The 17,933-nt window shown below is 35.2% G+C and overlaps 2 long non-coding RNA genes across 2 annotated transcripts in view; one reads left to right on the forward strand and one right to left on the reverse strand.

Moving 5' to 3' along the window:
• The window catches only part of LOC310893385, a 91,065-nt gene that overhangs the window by 10,139 nt on the left and 62,993 nt on the right, over window positions 1-17,933 (reverse strand). The gene's annotated exons all lie outside the window — the stretch shown is intronic.
• The window catches only part of LOC310893384, an 18,377-nt gene continuing 1,837 nt past the window's right edge, over window positions 1,394-17,933 (forward strand). Inside the window, exons 1-3 of the long non-coding RNA XR_014578951.1 lie at window positions 1,394-3,209; window positions 13,497-13,788; window positions 14,605-17,933. The exon at window positions 14,605-17,933 is cut by the window's right edge and continues 1,837 nt beyond it. This is a non-coding gene — a long non-coding RNA (uncharacterized lncRNA). The remainder of the gene's footprint in view (window positions 3,210-13,496; window positions 13,789-14,604) is intronic.

Below are 17,933 nucleotides of genomic sequence, written 5' to 3' on the forward strand. Positions count from 1 at the left end.
AATGCAGTAATGTCCCATTTCTAATGTTTGTGTTATCTAAGGAAAAAATGGAGAGGAGTTATTTAGAAAGCCTCATTAGAAGTGATTTATTTACCAACCCACAAGTGTATAAATACCTTACCTGTACGTCTCAGCTGTACAAAGACTATTAGCTAAAAATGTGTGCTGAGATGTAACATAACTTTAAAAAAAAGCTGCACTCTTAAATGCACTATTTACATAAGTGGGTTCTAATTTACAAAACAACATATACTAGCTCATGATTCTTGGGCATTTGGTGTAGGTAATAAGTCAGAAGCTTAGTGTCTGAACAAAATATGCATTCTTCACAAAAGTACTCTCTTTTCAAGAAAAGTGTTGAAAATACTTCATCCTTGGGAAGCCATTTTATATACATTGAGAGGATCCTAACAAAACCTTCTATCAGGAATCTGAAGAATCACTAAAAAGCAGGATAAGATCAATACTGAAATAAATGGGATAGCAAACAATTTAACAAAATACATTTTAAAATATCAGCTATAGAATTTAAAATTAGATAATTTTGTCTGTATATCTGGTTAGACGCTGGGCAGTTGGAGAACAAGATTAATTCAAGCTTTTCCTTCACAATCTTAAATACGAAGCCTGAACACGTAACATATTTCTATATACATACAACATATGGTTTGAGGATGTATGCATATATTCATCAATACTCAATGTACTCTAAGTATTTAACAATGTTTCACCACCACAAAGCAGTAACCAAGGTTCCAGGAGGCTGTGTTACAGAGTTGGAGCTTCACTGCCTGTAGTTACTGCTCTCTCTGAATAATATAGCTGGCTTTTCTGTAATTTACTGGTGCTCAGCTCATGCTTAAAGAGTACTCAGATGAGGCTCAGTGAGGTTCAAAGTACTCCCAAGACCGAAAATATCTGAAGTGCATTCCAGTGCTGTGTCTCTGGGCAACATGCTCTAGGTGGCCCTGTTTAAGCAGGGCGTAGGATGAGATGACCTCCAGAGGTCCCTTCCAACCTCAGCCATTCTGTGATTCTCCCTCCATTTACAGAACTAGTGTCACTAAGCAGCAGCTAAGGACTGGGCTGATAATGAGATGGCTCTTTTGCCTAACTGGAAAGGTAGGTGTCAGCTGCATATCTTTATTGACAGTAAATTCAAATTTACTTGGGAGATGAACCCATCTCTGAGGGTTCATCTGTTAGAAGACAATATCGCTGTCTTTCTTTATTGTATTTAGAGTATTTTGCTATTTCTAATGCAAATTAAATATTACACTCCTGTACTGGCAGATTGTCAGTATACTGCTTGGTATTTTAAAACTTAGGCATTTGGCAGTATAGTAGTAATTCAAAAATTATATGTTTTCTGCAGCCAGTTGTTTTCTGAAGATTTTTGATGTTGAAGTAAGAGTCCTTAATATTTCAGGTTCATAAGCAAGAGCATGAGCAGAATTTGTGTACTTCAGTTTTCTGTTAGAATGATGTACATCTTTGTTATTGTTTTTCAGGTTGGGAGATATTAAATATTGGACTTTAATAATATTTGAATATAACATTCATGTTTCAAAAATAGCTTGTTCTGGTAACTAGAGTACAGCATAACAGAAATCTTTGGATGATCAAGGCAATTGAGAGCTGTTCCAAACTGTATGAAGTATCTTTCATTCTGATGTTCTCATGATCTATTATGGAATATGACCAGTGAAGAAAAATGAAAAAGGCAAGGGAGAAATTATACTAAGGGCTGAAAAGCAAACTGAACATCTGAATCACTGAAACAAAATTGAAAGGTTGTCTTGGTAGAGACAATACATTTTTCCATCAATGTTGTAGCAGAGGGCCTAAGATTTTGGATTTGCCTAGTCAAGAAAGGTGGAGAAGATAATGATGATAAGTCATTGCAGAGTAGAAAAAGTTAAACAATACATCATCATTATTCATAAATAATTACCATTCAACTAAGAATGGAGGAACAACCAGGAAGAAAAGAGCAAGGGGAAGGAATTATTTGAGGGGAGAAATACATTAAAAAGAGAACAGAGGAGAGCTGAAAAACCACAGTAGAAAAGCCTTCTTGCACAGCAGAAGTCACCACGAAAAAGTGAAAAGCATGTTATATTAGGCAGGAGCAAAGCTACCTATAAAAATATATTGGAAGGAGATAAAAATAAATTAAATATATAGAGCCATAGAAATGATCCACATATGTGAGAAATCTACAGTTGTCAGAAGAACCACTTAGGTCAAAGAAAGTAAGAAGAAATAATGAAGTACAGGCAGCAAAAAGAGGGAGTCACTTAGTCACTAACAGCAAGAAGTGATTTCTACATAATGGCCAAATTGCAGTCTAGACTGACATTGGGAAAAGACAGCACTGAATAACACAAGCTTGGGAAAAGTAGAGGAGGAGTTTTTCTTTAAGAGAAAAAGGTATAAGTCTGTGCAATATTTCTGAGGAGGCTCCCTTTAATTAACAAATTTAGCAAGATCACAGAAGCATGAAAGGAGAAAAGATATGAAAGATGTAGGTATGGAAGTAGATACCAGCCTGGAGTCATGTTCACAAGTGAGAAAACTGTTAGATTGCAAGGGAGAAATAAATCTTTTCAACTACCCCCAGAAAACACTGGGAGGGAAGAATAGCCAGGCTGGTTAGAGAAGAGAGTTATTGATATGGAAATGGAGCAGTGGCCACAAGCATACATCAAAATGAGGGAGAAAAAGAAATTAGACTGAATTTGCAATGGTTAGGCATCCCTATGGAGTATCTGATGAGATAGATTTACAACTCTCCTAGCAAGCCGAGATAGCCCTGGCAAGGAGATGAATACCTGAATAGGTTCAGCTTATCCTATCCACTGACAGCAAGAGGCTACAGAAGCCCTAAGCCAGTATTTGGGGATGTCACAATATTTGTTGTGTACCAGTGTGTCACTGTGCAGTCTTCCTTTGTGCCTTGCTTTCAGATGCTGAGCATTAAAGAGAACTACAGTTCTGTTTGAGGGATCTCCTTGGCTTATGACCCAACTCCAGGAAAAGGCAAGTGCAAAGCATCCAAAGCCATACCCCTCTCTAGCACAGCAGTGCTGGGGCGCTCCATATCTGATAGGAAAAACATGCAAAAATCAGCAACCTCCCTGAAGGAAGGGGAAGACACTGCAGAGAGCAAGGAGCATTGTGTTTTTGGCACAGTCTTCCAGCCACAGGTAAGCACAGACCGTGCTGCTGCAGAACAACCTGCAACTTACGGGAGGCCTTGGGAGAACAAATTGCCCAGGGGCTGGGAGAATTCACACTGCTCTTCAGTAGGTGAGATGATGGCTATAAAGAAGCAGTTGATTTTTACTATGGTAAGTATATGCTCTGGGCAGTTCCTAAAGCTTTGAGAGTCTCATTACTGTCTCCTCTCCTGTAAATTTTTGCAATGTTATCCACAATACCTACGAAAAAGTATATCAGCAAGTGAAAATTCCTAATAAAATAAAATAAAATAAATTCTTATTACCACCAGAAGTATATGATTGCAAAATAAAAGCACCATTCTGGGACATAGCCTACTGTGTTTAGGGCTCTGACTTATACATTTGAAAGAGAGCTGAAAGTACTGAAAAATTCATATGCATTTTATGTGTAAAGTTGCAAATCAATTGACAATGACAATATGTGAGAGATATGTGAATAAATTCTGGTAGTGGACACATTTAAATATAATCAGAACTTGATGACAGCGAGTATACTAAACGCCCAGAACTTTGTGTGTGTTTGTGTGTGTGCCAGAAATAAAGAATTTGTAAAGACAATGTGCAGAAATAAGGATGTTGCATATGAGTAATGTAGGCATGGATATGGGTGAGGGACTTTGGAACTAAGTCAGTCCTGTTTCCCACCAGACAATTTGAATTCTGTCCTCATCATAGTACCCCTGGCTTGCTCTTTTGGTAGCATTTTTCAAGGAGGCTGTATGTCAATAAGGGTATTTTTGAATCAGTTAACATATTTTACACTGAATAACTCATTAAACAATATTAACACCTGGATATTATAATAATATTTATTCCATCATTCTGAGAGAATGCAAACTTTCCTGAACTCATACTTCTTCTTTTTGCTGATGGTGACAGGATATAGTGGAAAATTCAGCAGTTTCCAGAATGTTAAAAGTAGCTTAAATAGTTTTGGGTACATCAAAACAACTTATACGCATGAAGTTTGCCAAGTAGACATATTTCATATTTACGTTGTGAGGATTATATATTTCAAAAAAACTATTAATTAAAAAAAAAAGAAAAAGAAACTCTGGCTCTTAGAAGATGAACATAACTCTTTCGCAGGTAACAAGCATGTAAATAATCATTTTTATGGAAACATATGTAGGTAAATTTAAAAATGTATGTATAAATATATGTGTATCTAATCCTATACATGCACTGATTTGATGAATGAGCTTGATCCATGCTGTATCTATTGGTATTTTTCAGTATATTTAATTTTAATTCATTTATTCATGGTTTCAACCTTTGTAAGAACATCAGTTATTTAAATGAGTAGAAGGTAAACCACATCAACAAAACTGCAGGGTTTAATGTTGAAGATAACTGACATGCATGAAGTCATTGTATTAAAATATTGTTTTTCCTATTGTTTAGCACAGATGGTGCTGGTAATTAATATTGTGTTATTTTTTCATCAGGGGATTCCCTGATTACAAAATTCACGCAGTATGTAATAAACTGCTACATTACTTCGTATGAATAAATGATTTATGATTTATATATTTATTAATGAGAAACCCATTATCCCAGATGCAAATTATGCAATGTTTCAAAACTTCTTAAGAGATATTTCTGGAAAAATCATTTATTTTTATAAAATCCATACTCTGTGCAATACTACATACTATCAAACAAATCCTTTTTGCCTTTTCTAAAGGGCTTATGTAAGTGCTTATTATCACCAATAAACCAAGACGCACATTAGAAATTGCACATCTGATACCTCCGGCAGAGGACATTATATGTACAGAGTTAAGAATATTTTTTTCTATCTTTACCTTATTTGTTTAATTGACAGCATACTTTTAAAACACTCATTGAAATCAAAGCATATATTCTAGAAACTAGTTTCTAAATAGGAGTGTAAAAGCATGCTTGTATGTGACTACCTAAACTTACACCATCTTTGCTCAGTATTGTACATTTTTTAATTTTTAGTGCATTTTGCACTGTCACAAAAATGTCCATGGGCAGTATGAGCAACTGCCAGGAAAATCCAGCTGTCCAGTGTTGGGGACTGATTTGACAAATCTCTGATCTGTAGAATGCTCAGCTTTTCCTACTGCTTTAGCATTTGCACTCCTTTCCCAACCTGCTAACCACATGAGTAATGGTAGCAGAATTATCTCAGGCCACTTCCTAAACAGGACACGCTGTCCACCCACTGAAACTGCAAGTACGGGAGCCTGCCCTCCTGTTCGGAGCAACTCCTGTGGTGAGCACGGCAAGAATATGCAAGACATTCGAGAAACATGAAATATCCTTTAATCACCCACATGTGGGAATTACTAACTGTAGCTAGTATAAAATGAAACCTTGTACTAGTTCTTTAGTATTCTACCCAGAAGTGGATTTTTATCAGCTGCCTGTAACTTCTTGTTCTTGACCACTTGCATGCTACAGAGATACAAATCATAGTCCGTATTAGACACAAAATGTCCTGGTTTTCCAGAAGAATGTTGTCCTGAAGAATAACTTGAGTTTTGTTTTTCTCAAAAAGAGGAGACTTTCCACCTGCTACTTTTTAACATCTTTATCTTCATCTCCTGACCTAATCTGGAGACAGTGAAAACTTTGCTTGTGACAGTTTGAGACGAGGCAAAAAAAAAAAAAAAAAAAATGTATTTTCCTACTACCTACTGGGATGCCTGATGTGGATCAAAACCTGTGTTCCATAATAATTACATATGTGGGAACATTCATCTAGAGAAGGTTGGACCTTCAGGCTCTACCTGAGCCCCAGTAAATGTCCTACTCAAGCTCTTATGCTCTTCAAAGACCTAAGAGAGGAAAACTCTTAACAGAATCTTTTTCAGTAACGTTCCCATGCTTTGAGGTTGTACAGATTGTATTTCATTTCATTCATATGTAATTTGGGCAGGGCATTTTGAAGCAAAAGATCTAGATACTCAACATGAGTTTTGAATAGCTCAGAAAATGAAACTAAAATGCCCATATCAAAGAAAAATATGTTTGTCTTCTGAGTAAGGGTGCAAACAACAGCATCTACCTGTCACTTCATACTGCCAAAAATCATATTTCTTAAATCAGTTGATATTTTTCTGAACAAATTTGCAATTACTTTTACTGCAAAAATAAGTCATTTCCTGTATTCACCAGATTACAAGGGTATTCTCTTAAAAATATGTATTTCAAAAGCATAATGGATATAGTTTCTATCTCTAGCTTTAATTCTCAGACTTTAATATACTTTGTTCTGAAGATATGTGTAGATGGCTATAAAACAGATGAATACTGTAATTAATAATTGCACTTAATCATTAATAGTAAAGCAATAGATAATTTGAATGTCCATCTATGCTGTACTACGTTGTCACCTTTAAAGTATAAATTTATTTTTTAAATCAATACCTTTTAGCTATTGCAAGTTTTATAATCACTTTAAATTAAATTGAATGATGTTGGATATTATTTACATTTTCATCAGGTGTTTTGCAGATTTCTTTCAAGGTTTCTGTATTGGTATGCATCACTAACAGGGAGGACAAAATGATGTAATTATAATGTAATTTGTAAGTAAACGCATGTTCAGTTTAAAAACGTGAAATTATTTTCCCCTTCAAATTAATACTATCTGTCATATGTTATGTATTACAATCTACAAATTTATTATGACAGTGTTAAATTTGAAGAAACTCTCTGGGAGGTGTTTTTTTGTGTGTGTGTGTTTTTTGTTTTTTGTTTTTTTTTCACACAAATAGCATGTACATTACGGGAGTTCTTTAGAGTTCTCTGATTTGTTAAGCTACTATAGCATGAATTAGAACATGAGAATGCAGAATATATATCTACACCATAAACATCTTTAAGAGAAAAGCAGTATTTCAAAACAGACTACTACTGATACACTATATGGTATTTACATTCTTTTGTATGGAAAAACAACAGTTTAAAAAAAAAAGAAACATTTATCATGAAGCAATTAACCCATCCTGTTACCTTTTTAATGGAAAGATGTTGCAAGAAGTATAATAGCAACTCCACTTGTAAACTATCTTGCAGTTCTCAGCTCTCTATTAAATATTACTGTAATGTAAAATTTGTATGTTTCAGATTTGCAATAGAACAATTTAAGAAAGGACTAATAATTCCTGCAAGGAAAGCAGTAATACAGCTTGTACCGATCACTGAGAGTCTTTTCCTGAAGTGGAAAATGAATTGCTTAGGATTTGAGCTTTCCACAGGATTTTTCTTTACTGTTTTCTGCATGAAAATATTTAATGAATATGGGAGGTGAATGTGTAAATATGCAGCTTTAAGCTAGTATAATAATCTTTCTTTCAAATTCATCTTTCAAAAATACAATGTTGACTAGTTGCATAAAGAATATTAGTCCAAATCATAGAGGATTTGTCTTAAATAAAAGTACTTGAATCACGTATTATCTAGTGCTTAATGAATCTGTATACAAAAGACTTTTATTTTCTGATAGTAGTGGAAGAATTCAAAATGTGTAAAATGAATCTGTCTACTATGATGTTTTCTACTTTATGAGTTTCTGCTTTGACTAGTTGCTTTAACTCTTAGTTAAATATGTTTACTTGACCATATAGTCATACCCATGAGTAAGAATTAGGGACAAAAGAAAGCATCATGGAAACAACACTTTATAGAAAGTATAGAGTATTTGGGGGTCTTGCCATGGCAGACTTCTCTCATGCAAAATTCCCAATATACATCCTTTCACTGGCCACAATTTAAAACAGGTCAGGATTATAACCATGCATCCAAAAGAACAGCTTAGGCCCAAAATCACTGATCCAGGCTGAAATAATTTGTAATTGCGACATGGGTAAGCAAATGTGCATGTGCAAATGCAAATCAGGTCTTTATTTTTTGAAGTCATGTTTCAGTTATTTCACAATTTATTTTTGATGGGATATTTTTGATATATACAGAATAATATAACATGAATGTAGGAAATTGTACTACTGTAAGAAACTGATACTATAGAATATCTGTTTAGTTACACAAATATACATGTTTGGGGCTTTATCTGAAAAAATACATGATAAGGGATGCAATTCAAATAAATTAAAAGTTAATATTTTATCTAGGACCAAGCAGAAGCCTAGAGCTAAAGGTAAATGGCTTTTTGTACTTAGGGGAATAATATTTTTAGCATTATTTTTATCCTTGGAATTGTACCATTAAAACATACTACATCATATTTGAATTTTCTTTTTGTTTTATTCTGCCAAGTATCATACCTCGGGATCAATAAGTAGATCATAAACTCCATCTATTTCATTGAGCAATTACAAAAGTGATCTATGGAAGCTGAAAATGTGGTAGTAGGATGTGAAGTAACATTTTAAATCTCTGTAAGTGACGTCCTTATGGGGGAAAAAAATTAAATAAAAAACAATGCTGGAGTTATGGACACTTCTGTTCCAAAACAGTGATGGGAGTGAAACAAGTACAATGATTCAGAGTGATTTCATACCTTGTTGTCTACAGCTGTCATCCTTTACTTTTGGTGATACATTGCAGATATTCATTATTCTCTTTAGGGTATCTGCACAGCTCTGACCATATTTTAATCCGTACACTGAACTTTTTACCCAGTACTTCAGTGTTTGACAGTAGCAGGAGCTATACATGAGGATCTAGGATAGCATATGGCCTGAGGTCCAGCTGGATGTCTGAGAATGTCATTCCAGACGCAGGTTTGGATTGCTCAGTAATTAGCAACTGACTGTTTAATATTGTTAACTCATTTTTTCTTTGCAATTCATGTCCCGCTTTTCAAAATTCTAAAAGCACAAATTGTGTGAGTGCCAGCAAAAAAAAATAATAGTAATGAGCTCATTTCCATAGTGTTGGGCCCATTTTCATGCTGACTGATGATGGTTTCCAAAACTGAGTTTTACTGGCAAACAAGGTCCTGCTAGCATTGTCTTTCCAAATGCCTGGAGGAAATAATCCCAGGTTTCAAATGGAAAAATAAAAAATATGCTCAGTTCTGACTAGGTTTTAGCTTTACTTTTGTTTTGATCTGCAATGGCCCATATGAAATGTAGCTTTGGAAAAAATGAATTTTACTTCGTTAACGGTTTGAAGTCATTTTGTTCCTGCTCATTAGATGCCACAGATTCAGACATTTGGGCTCCCCTTGCTCTCTCTCAGTGAGGCTAAGAGACTTATTGTGATTGTCAAATGTTGGCAACTATAAGACTTTGCCTTTTCTATTCCCAGGCTACAATCTGCCTCAGAACAAATCTGCAGTGGGAAGTTTTTCCTGCAGTGATTTGCACTTCATTGTTGAGGTATTTATGTAAAACAAGCAATGGCAAAGTCATACAGATGTGGCACCAACAGAGAAATCTATTCAGTGGCTGGTTCTTGTGTTTCACCTGAGCACAAAAAAAGTTACATCAGGAAGGACCATCTTCTTTTCCAATAAAAAAAGCCTTCATCCATTATTTCTGGATTTGTCATTTTAGTGTCTTCATCCATTCTCCCCTCCAGTTTTGGAACAGTTGCCCTCCTTTGATTTGCCAAAGGCAATCTTCCATCTTCAAATCCTATCAAGTCCTGCTCTGGAAAGCCTGTCTGAATACAGCAGGATATTTGTACCACTTCATTTGTGTATCACTGACCAGTGAATTTCTGTGTCACATTTACTCCACTCCTGTGTCTGAATCAAACTGCCCTGGAGCCAGAGAGGATGGCTGAATTTGATTCTGATTCTGTTCAGCTCTCAACAAATAACAAACTATCAAGGTGAGTACATAAAGCACACAATGGCATTCCTGGTTCCAGGAAATTATATATATTTTTTTTCTCTGTCAGCAACATTAGCCAAAGGTTGAGTGTATTTTTGGGCTTTTCATGCAAATATGCCATTGTGAATATATTATACTACAAAAAAAAGTTATTTTTTCCTGTACTTTTTCTTGGTTCTCTGGCACAATGGTAAAAATTCTCATATTGTGCCTACACTGTAATTTCTGCCCTTGAAAACTTATACTTTTTTTTTTTTTCTAATATAAACAACCCCTTTGTAGCTCTAACCCAGAATTTGTAGGAAAAAAAAAAAAAGTTGTATCCTGGAAGTTCAACATTTTACCTATCATCTCTTGCTCTTTAAGAGAGACTCTGATGTTCACTGAAAGATGCCAACAGTCCATTCTTTTTTTTATTACTTTTTTTTATTATTATTATTATTTTTTTCATAGAACTAAGAAGTTCAGTATCATACATGCCTTAGTTGTTTCCCCAGGTCCAGAGGAAAATGAACAGGAGAAGGAAAGGACTGGGAGAACTTTCTTGGATCTATCACCACAAATTTCATCAATACCCTGTTGACCATACTGCTGCTGCTATTAATGCATTTTGAAGGCTAGAGCTGAAGTTAAGGGTATACTTTTGGTAGGATATAACATGAAAACACAAATTGAATTAGAATGGAGTGTGACTTGTTTCATGCTTGTTTCCAACACATCCATCCTATTTCATGACACTGAAACTATTTGTTCCCTCATAGCTTTCGAGAAAGCTACTACTGCCACATATCAATAGCACTAGATTGCACATCCATGTAATATGACTGATCATATCTTGGGCCAAAAATCATTTGAGGACATCCATCAAAGCTCACGATTGTTGTTTGGTTACTTGTGTAGATTGAGTTCAGATTTGGTGTTATTCTTTACCCTCCCATATTTTCTATGTTTTTGCAAATTGCAAATATAGTAACATAACAGTCGCCAATCTCTCTTAATGGAACCTATGCAAGGATGTTTACGGGGAAGTCATCAAACCCATTTATTCTAAGAGTTCTTTGCTTGTCTACAACATTTTGTTTCCCTGGTTTCTAAGGGTCTTTCTTCATGGGCTACCTACAGCAACTGTAGACCTCCTTGCTAAGATTAAAACACTGGGCATCTGATAATACAACCACACTCATTTCCAGACCTCCAGCATAATGAGGACATTGGGTTTACTGTTGCTGTCTTCAGGAAGATGAAAGTGGGTTGACACAAATGCTTTCCAATGATTCTAAACATCAGTCAGCCTTTACATCAGAGATGCTGCATACAAACCTGGACAAACCTTAAAACTCTTGTATTCAGAAAGCAGATTCTTATATAGAATTCTATAGAATAATTATAAAAATATAATATATAAATATAGAATAATTCTAATATATTCTATAGAATTCTATAGAATTGACAAATTTCTATAACATTCTACTGGAGTCTGGTTGCTTGACCAGATCAAATGTATGTTCAGATCCATACTTTCTGCTGTAGCTTATACTACATGGCTGAACATGAAGAGGGCATGCAGCATGGAAATGCACCCAGTACAGGAACTGAGAAACATTCCCAGCTTCCTTGGTATAGGTATCAGTGTACTACCTTGTGTCATATAACAGCTTAGAGGCTTGATCTTCAGCACATTAAACAGAAATCATATACTGCATGAAATCAGAATCCCTAAATTAAACAGTGTGAATACTTTTTTGGAAGGAGCAAGGAAATTACTCTATGTAAAATTTACAAATCAATTGACAATTCATTTAGAGTTGTTTCCATTTATAAAATTGAAGATAGATTAATGTCAGGCAGTGCCACGCATGGATAAATTGCAATCATTTAGTTTGCACTGAATCTAGGCTTCTAAACTAGGGTAACATATGTGGTGTCCACTGATCTCAGCTTTTTGGCTATATGTAGATCTATAAGGCCAAATCAATACAGTGATTGATGAGAAGGGGCCTCATAAATCTTGCATTTATCATTTGAAAAAAATTCTGCTATAATACTAACAATTGTGTGCTGTGAAACACCCTTTTTCCTCCATGCTGTAGCTGTTGGCATTCTTTCCAGGTGCAAGAAGTATTTACCCTACACTATCATACCAAGAAATCCTTCAAAGTATTAGTGCAGAAATTTTGGTTCCTAAACCAGTCAGAAAAGAAAAATATCTTGACTTTTATGTGTAAAAAATTGTGTACATGTTTAGTATAATGCAACTTTCAGTACAATATACCTACATACACAAAGTATCGGTATAAAAAGTAGCCACTTGTAGTTACTAAAATTATTCTTATAGGTTATGTACATTAAGATGAGAATATAAACATCAGGTTTCACTGTAAAATTGCATACAAGGCTTATATTTTTAATTGAAAGCTATGATTTACTTCTAGCTAAAATGTTTAACATGTTTTAAATATTTTATGTATGTGTTTAATGATGTAAATCCTTAAAGCTTTCAGTATAGATTCTTATGAGAGGAATCTTTTTGTAATAAAAGATCAACACTGACTGCATTGCAAGCTTAATTAAACACTCTTTTACTAATAAAATTGTAGCGAATTTTGGAATTACTAAAGACATTAAGGATTTTGTGATTGAATTCAAAAGATTCAGGATTTTACTATAAGAGTGAGGAAGTTCTGTGATAATATGTAGTTCATGTAATCTATGTGTTTTTTTTTTGTTGTTTTGTTTTGGTTTGGTTTGGCTTTTCCTCCCAAATTAGGTAGGAAATAGTTATTTTCAATGAAAATGTTATGCAATTGGAAATACATATTTTAAGCACTTTGAATATTTGGCTACTAACTTACTTATTTAGGTTATAGATGTATGCAGAAAGGGCACAGAAAATTCATTCTTTACAGATAGTGTTTATCTGTTAAATAGAAAATTTAACAGGTGATTTTTAATTTTTTAATTTTAAATATGGTTTCAAGAGTTTATCTTGTGGACAGAGTTGAATGTGAGCATAACTATTTTTTCTAAAAAGCATCTTTACACATTTTGATTTTGCAAAAAACATAAATTATAATATACCACAAAAATCCTCAAGTTCAGTTATGCCTTAGAACTGTCAATCATTCTGAAGCAACTGGAAAACCTTCTTTGTTCTCTTTCTGCTATATAAAAACATATCCTAATATGATCACTAGTCATTTTTGTACAGTGCTTTATTATTGCTTGAAAATCCAGACTGGAACACTGACATTTTATTTGCTTACTAGTAACATGCATTTCATAACAGGTGCTAATTTTATATGGTAAAATGGCCCAAACATATTAAGTTCATTGTATTGTACCTGGAGCAGATGTTGCCAGAAATTTCATTATTTTCATTTTTCCTATGTCTTTTTTTATTTTATTTTATTTTTCTCTAGTATGTGCCTGCCATCTCCTCATTTTTATTTTTATTTTTTTATTTCTTTCCCAGGTATTTTTAAAATGGAACAGATCAGCCTAATAATGACAAAGATTTCCTAACTGCTAAATCTCCATTTGTAGTCTGTGTAGCAACTTTTCCCCCTCTGTTAACTGCGAGTGTCAACATTACCTTCTACAACAGCGTAAATTGCTGATTTCTAGCATATGGACATGGAATGCCAGATATGTTGTGGCTTAGCCGAAGCATTAAAGAAATCTCTCATTGTTGCTGAATGCTGCTGCTTTCTAGGGTCAAGGAAACGAAGGACGTGAATTTTGCGTTAGAGAAACAACACAAGAAGGTATTTGGATTTTGGTAATATTTGAGTAAAAAAAGGAGAAGAGGCAAAGTCCTAGCTCTCCACTAGCTCTCGTGCAATGCCAGGCTGCTATGGAGCACAGCTGAGCCCTTTCAAAATGTTAAGTACAATTCACAGGAGCTGCATTGAAATAACAGAACACATTACACGTTGTAAATGAGGTGAACACGTAGTCTCTAAATGTGAAGGGGGGGCTAGGAAATATAACTCTGTGAAAGATAGGAAAAGATAAACTGTTTTTAGGGAGCATGTATTGGCACTTTAAAAAAACCCTTCATACTAGACAAAGTCTAAATATGCACTACTAAGTTTGGCTTGTGTAACTATACTAAATAGGAGCCTACGACACTGAGTACATTGTTTAAAGACTACTTCAGGATGGTTAAGAAGAGGATGATATAATCTAAATATGTGATAAAAAGAGATTACTGGTACATATAATATTCCTCACTGGCAGGCATTCCTATCATGTCATATCAAAGTCTAGCAAAATGTTGAAAGTTAGAAATGTTATCTAGCATTAGCAGGCATTTAAGGAACGTCTCTTGAATATTTCTAGCATAAAAAAGTATTTCATGTGATGTAAATGAATGGTAATTTTCTGACTTTAAAAGAGAACTGTGCCAGTACATTTCAGCATTCTGGACCCAATTCTGCAAACATGGAGATGCTTTCAATTTGCTTTGCCTGCCTTCCCGCCTTAGATGGCTGCGATTGCAGCGAAATTAATCCATTTAAAAATCTGCGGCTTAAACTTAAGGATTTTCAGTTTTTTTCCCTCTCTCTTTTTTTTCTTAGAATATCAATAAGTTCCAATTGAAGAGCGGATTCTTTTGCAATTCAGGCATGTGCCGGCGATAACGGGCGAGTTGGCATGAAGAGAGGCAGAGATGGATTAATTATGCAGAGAACATGGAAATTCTGCTTATCATCGGCTAGCAAAGGAGCCCAGCTCACATAATCAGCAAACGAAGGGAGAGAAAAAAATAACAATGCAATGGCACCTTCCAGCCCATCATCAGGATTTTTTCTACCCCCTTGTAATTAAAAAATAACATACACTTATAGCCCTATCTCCTGTGCAGGCAAGGAGTGGATGTCCACAAAATAATTGCACTGGGATATTAGAGCTGGGAACAAGGGCTGTCCATTCCAACTATCCCTTACCCTCTCCCTCCCTCTCTCTTCTGGCCTCTCCTAGGCACTTTCTTTCTGTCTGCATTCTGAATCAGATGCATGTCTCAGGTGACATCCTATCTCAGTGTCCATAAGTCCCAAACCTCACCCTTATCAAGATTCAAGCAAACATGTATATGATAAATATTTGAAGTGCTGAAGCTGTGGGGTTTTATCCTGATCACCTATGAGCTATCTGCTGAAAATCACTTTGATGAAAACCTTTCCAAACAGTCTTTTTGAGTTACCAAATAGACTGATTAGAAGGGGGTTTTGTTGCTGTTCCTATTTCACTGTTGCACAGGGAAGATTATGCTACCTATAAAGTTGGTGGGGTTTTTTTTGTTTGTTTTTTCTTTTTATTCATCTCATGCTTTTTTAAATATGAGGTAAAAAACCATATGAGGTGAAGTATGCAATAAGAAGAAATCTCTTATTTGTAAAAAAAAAAAAAAAAAGAAGATTGAGTCTATATTTGTTATTGTTCATTTTACTAATGGTATATCTCATGACTGCAAATGAAGATGCAGACAGTATATTTTACAGCTTTGCTCACTCTGCAGATCACTTTACAAATGTATTTTGTTGCTTTTATATCCATCCAATTTTTGCTCGTTGCTCTGCATAAGTTGTGCTCCCAGACCTGATGAGGCCTGTGTCCCTCCCTCCAGACTCATTGGTCAGGAGGGGAAATGGAACAGAGACTGAAGCCCAGAACGACGACAATTATGCAAGTAGGAAGGGAGAGCAGTGGGCCAGGATTATAAAGCTGGCTGTCTCTGGAAATTTAATTTATTCATTGAGTTCCTCCAAAGCAGGGGACCAGTGTGGGGCGCAGTTTGCACACCAGTAAATGAGCTCCTGGGGACTTTGATGATAACTGATTCTCTACTAAGTTTGTAAAAAAATGTTTAATCCCCATTTGGAAACAGCAATGAAGCTGGAAAAGAAAAATCTGATTCCATTGCAGAGTTACGCATGATAAGTCAGTAATAAATTTTCATCAGTATCCTTAAGAAAAGAAAAGCATTTACAAAACTGGCATCTTAAAGACAAGATACTGTTCCAAACTCTGCTCTGAGGCTCCATAGTATAAATCCAGAATAAATCCACTGAGCTCATTACATTATATAATCAAAGCAGTGCTAATGTATACATGCACACAGTCACATGCAGTTTTGGGAAAAGGTTCAAGAGAGTGAAGCTTACGGTATTTTTTACAGTAGAACACGACTCTGTCTAAAATCCTGTATTAAAATTACCTCTGTGAAGTTTGGTTGTTTGTTTTAGGTGAAATTGGAGGACACCACACCATTGGAGTTCTTCCACACCAAAGCTCTTCCCACACCAAAGGGGTGCAGCAGTGGCATGAACTCCCCTGCAAAAGTCATGTCCAGTCTGAGAAATTCCCCAGTCCAATTCCTGTGTCTTCCAGCCACTACTCCCAGAGAAGATGCCAGCTAGGGCAGAGTTTCATGTTCCTATCTGGGCATTTAAGTGAATAGGAAAGGGACTGAGACCTTCAATCATTCCAGTCAGAACAGTATTTTGGGAGCTGATTGGTTCTGGAATTCAATCCTATATCCCACTACCTGTTCTAGGGTAGTTGTAGAGGAGACACAGCTAGCTCCAAACTGATGGCAACAAAAGTTAGGGTTGTAATTGGCAACAAACAGAATTAAAAAAAAAAAAAAAAAAAAAAAAAAAGGAGGTGAGATGTTATGTACATAGCCACAGGAAAACATCAGAGGTACAACCAGCAGAAGAACAAAGTACTCTTCAGATTCACAACGTACTCTCCAGATTCACAACGTATATTCAAAACAATAGATTGAAGTTAGCAATTAGTAATGCCTTCATTGCAGAGGACACAGCTGGTCACCTGGCTGGGTACCAGAAGAAATCATTGTCAGGATCTAAAATAGCTACCAATACAGCCCACAAGCCTTTAAATAGATCTGCACAGCCAGGCATATAGACTTCTGCAGAGTTTCAGTTACTAGTTAACTTTGTGAGCTCCATCTTTAGCGCTTCCTGGTATTAAGGAGGTTTTTGTTGCTCAGCTGTGATAGAAACTTTGCATAGAGAACATACTTCTATAATCTTTTACATTTCCTGAAAACAAGTTTCAACATCTTTCACAATAGGAGGTAGATAATAGAATTCTCAGTAACCGTAACAGTAAATGGATTTGTAATCTACCCATGATTAAAATTATTTTCATCATGAAGCAGAATTCTCATTATTGTTGCCATTTTAATATTATCAACTATAAAGTGTCTTAGTGATTGATACTATAGACAGCAAAACCCTATATTATGGTAATTAAATCTAAAATGAATCAGCCATCCCTATACGTCTTAGGATAGCACCTGATTATTTAAAAACAATTATATTCTGGTGTCACATAATGGGACATACCACTTTATGGAAGACACTGGTATAAGAACTGCTCAGGGTCAAAAAGTTGAACCACAAGCAAAGCAAAAAGAAAGAAGAAAAAGATATGGACACCATTAAAGAAACACTAAGAGAAATATTATACTTAATTTTAAACAGAGTTTAAATTAAGTAAGAATTTCAGTCCAATCTTTTCAAAAATTCTATTTTTTTTACAGAGGTTTTACAAAATGGAACAAACAGATATTCAAAATGTAGGCATTTGGAACAAGGAGTTCATTTAGCTGAGTGTGTGCGTATAAGAAAGGGGAAAAATCATTTGCCTTTTATTTTATCAGTTCTTTCTTTGAAGAAAAACAAGTAATTGTGGGAACAAAACTAAATTGTTCTTTTTTATAAAAAGGTAGATACTCTCCCCCTCCATCAAGTTTAGTGCTATCTTAAATTAGGGGCATCTTGCGAATTAGTAGTTCTTCAAAGCAGATGTCAATATCTGGAAATGCTAAACCGGGCATAAATATTTTACAAAAATATTTGTTCACCCTCTCCAT

Source organism: Anser anser (genome assembly GCF_964211835.1).
Source record: "Anser anser genome assembly, chromosome: 2".
Taxonomy (NCBI): Eukaryota; Metazoa; Chordata; class Aves; order Anseriformes; family Anatidae; genus Anser; species Anser anser.